Raw genomic sequence first — 3,893 nt, 5'->3', positions numbered from 1 at the left:
TCTCTGTCACACTGAACTGGGATTTAGGGGATAGTTTGCTGCTTATGAAAGTGGCATCTGGCCTCGGAGCCAAAGGGCATGTTTGGTAATGGAGGGGTCATACTGGTCCTGCAGCATGAAAGTCTGTTTTTTTAGTCTTTCACAAATATTTGAAATCTACCAACTTTGATCTTTTAAACAGTGTGTTTTAGGACAAGACTTTGTTGTGCAGTTAAATTCAGTACAGTAGGTTCCCTCAAGTGAGTCTGTCACTAAATTTGCATCTACACATGGACCAACAAGGAAGGTTAATCTAATAGTGAAGACAGTGAGAAAGCATCGTGTTTTTAAACTCCAGCAGCAAAACCATGCCTGATCCTCTAGTACCAGCACAACACACACTAACACACCACCACCATGTCAGATACTTAGCCCCTTAAAAGGCCAAGTTGTATATACACTTATGTAACCTAAGAAGAGCAACATCAGTTTGCATTGAAGTCTCTGTAGTTTACTGAACAATAATCATTCGTATTTTATAACTCTGCCATTTTAAGATGTTAAATCAGCACTTATCTTGCATTTATTAAAGGCTTATGTCTATACTCATGTATTACTTTATCTGACATATATCTGGTAAAGTATATTATGTGAGCATTGTGACCAAGGTATCCACACTGACTTCTGTATTTGACAGCATCTTAACTTGCTTTCTTAAATATAAAGTTGCTACAAAAATTTATTTGAATGATGCCATAGAAGAACCACATTTGGTTCCATTTTTATTATTAATATGTTTAAATGAGTAAAGAAAACAGATATGGATTATCCACAGTCACGGGGGAAGCAGTCGGAGCAAAGAAACCCAGACCTCCCTCTCCCCAGCCACTGCCTCCAGCTCCTCCGGGGGTATACCGAGGCATTCCCAGGCCAGTCGAGACATGTAGTCTCTCCAGCGTGTTCTTGGTCTGCCCCGGGGCCTCATCCCCTTTGAAAATGCCTGGAACATCCAGTGATGGATTATTAAAATTTTAAAAACGTTTTCACACTCACACATCTCTTAACCAAACATTGTTCTTTATGGAACCAAATGTAGGTTCGCTCAAAAAACCCTTGGTAACAACATTATTTTTAATGGTGTAAAGTATCTTGTGTTGTTTAATAAAGTGCACACATTGCATTGTGTAGAATATAACTGTTCTTAAATTAGTTTTGATATATATATTTTTTTATTTTAAAAATAATCAGTAAATAGGTTTTACAGTTTTACATGAAACTTCTTTACAGTGGGCTAAGATATACAATAGGACACATTCATTTTATAGTATACAAAACAAACATAGGTGAACATATGTAAAATAAAATATAGTCCATGACCAAAGGAGATTCTTCTCTTTTCTGCACATATGTACATAACCCACACTCCTGCTTAGGGTAATTTCTTTCCTCACCCATGGGTCAATATGATGTCTACATTTTATAATGCTAAATCTGTCATATGAAAGATATATAAAGATAATGTTATTAAATTAGACTCAAAAAATAAGAAAATAGTATAAAAATAACATTTGTTTTATTGCAAATTGTTTAAATGTTTAACTCTCACTTTTATGTATTCTATGTGTGTGTGTGTGTGCGTGTGTGTGTGTGTGTGTTGGTTGTTCCTTTGGGTGTTCCAGCTTCCCATGTTAGTAGGTGGATTGGCTGTTCATACATGTGAATGTGTTATGGTCTGGCACGCCTTTCAGGGTATTTCTGCCTTTGCATGTAGTGATTCCGGGCAGGCTCTAGACATGCCGCAACTCTGAACAGAAAATTAGTTGATGATTATCCCATTGTTTGAGAATCTTGCTTGTGATACCAGTCAGGCTTATGTACTTGTGTCCCTTAGATCACAGAAATCATGTAACATATTTTGGGTGAAGATATTTCAACTAAGTTTAAGCATGTGTGTGTGTGTGTGTGTTTCCTACCCTTTAATCAAGACATACCACATCTGTCTCCACTCTTTTAACTGACAGAAATAGCACAGGATTGGAGTGCTGGCAAACAGGTCTCTCATTTAGATTTTATAAATACCAGCATAGGCCAGGAGTGGTCAGCACTGGAACCCAACAGGGCAGGGCAACCCACAACACATAATACAGCACACTATTACAGACCATACAGGGCCATGTTCATCTTAGACAAGAGAGCCCAAAAAATGCTCTACATTATACTAGGACTTTATAACATGTAAAGCACAGACTCTACCCTGTCAGGACATACTGCATATTATAATATCAATTTGACTAAGGATTACATCTGCTATCTCTCTAATGAGTAGTAGAGTTACTTGTTTAAGAGTAACTAAAACATCAGTCAGGCTAAACACTACCACAGTGTTCTAGCTCATATGTTTATGAAAACTCCTGCTCAGGAAGCCATTACATTTGGAAGATTGCATGCCTAGAACACACACGTATATACATCTCTATAGTTTCAGGGGACATTACAGACTACATTAATTTTGTGGAGACTTATCCTAACCTTACCATACAACCTGGTCTCAACATGAATTTGTGCATACAACACATAAATCACCATTTGTGGATGTACACACACAATTCTGACACTTATCCAGTGTGAAAAATCAGCCTTAATTCAGTCCTTAGTCCTAACCAGTTTATAGAAACCTTTCTGTAATTTTACTTTGGGTATGTTACCAGTGGATGGGCACTAGTTATTGATTGTAAAATCAAACAAATCCTAATTAAATAAAACAAAGAATATTATGGGTTTACAAGAAATGGAAAACATTCATTGGATATTATAGAACAGATGTCAATCAATTCACCACCATAAAGTAACAAAAAATGTTTATTAAAATGATTCATAATAATGCAACTCTATTGAGATGAAGAACCAAATTGCTCTTTAGTCAAGAATGACTTGAATTCTTTGGTCAAGAACGACCACAGGGAGTTGCCCGTGTTTAAAATAGGTAGTGCAGTATCTGTGAAATGTTCAGGACCCTAGATGTCAATGTAATAGGTGTTTTTTCATTTACAAAAGAAAATATATAATTGCTCAATAAAAGTAGTAAAATCTATTTTCAAGTATTGTTTTAGGCCATATTTATTGATCAAAATGTTTCAACAGTGTTCTCTGCATCTAGCATTTCAAATTACTTAAAAACACCGAAAATAGAGATAAAATGTTTTGTTCAGAAAACAAATTCTATAAATATTTTAACTTTTAAGTAAAATGTGTATTCATATAATTCAAATAATAAGTAAATATTATTGTACAATTTTCTTTTGAATTAATTTGATAATTTGCTTGCTTGAAAATCTAAAACATTAAAATGTTTATACTCCACATGCTATAAAAATCAAAGGACTTATTTTCGCTATGGTACACATTAAAATATAGGTAGTGTTATCTGGTTGCATTTAAGTATCATTCAGAAATGTTTGCCACAAAGACAGAGATACAAGAGTAAAGTTATTCATCAAGTTAAATATTTTATTCTGCTAGAAGTTCATTTTTTCACTCCATATAAAGTGTAATACATACAGTATTTTGAATAATATTGGGAAGTTCTCATTTAGTGTGGAACAGTCAGACAATAAACAAAAACAATTGCAATTGATAACATAGATAACAATAATTCAATAACACACTAATAATAAAAATACAAAAACAAAGTGGCAAATCCAGGTCAAGAATATAAAAATCCATTCCAGTACATTTCTAAGGCTGTTTTGAGATAAAGTCAGGCAGTTGGGTTGGAGAGGATTTTCAGTTTACATTTGCCACATTTGCCACAGAGCTAAGAGAAACATTTTGTAAAGAACAGAGAGTGATTAGTCCATGGCTAGCTGTTGTTCGTTGTTAATGTTATTTGGTTCCTTTGTTTTTTGTCTGATTGT

This window comes from Hoplias malabaricus, chromosome 4, assembly GCF_029633855.1.
Source record: "Hoplias malabaricus isolate fHopMal1 chromosome 4, fHopMal1.hap1, whole genome shotgun sequence".
NCBI classification, from domain to species: domain Eukaryota; kingdom Metazoa; phylum Chordata; class Actinopteri; order Characiformes; family Erythrinidae; genus Hoplias; species Hoplias malabaricus.
The sequence above is the reverse complement of the archived record's forward strand: the minus strand, read 5'-3'. Positions refer to the sequence as shown.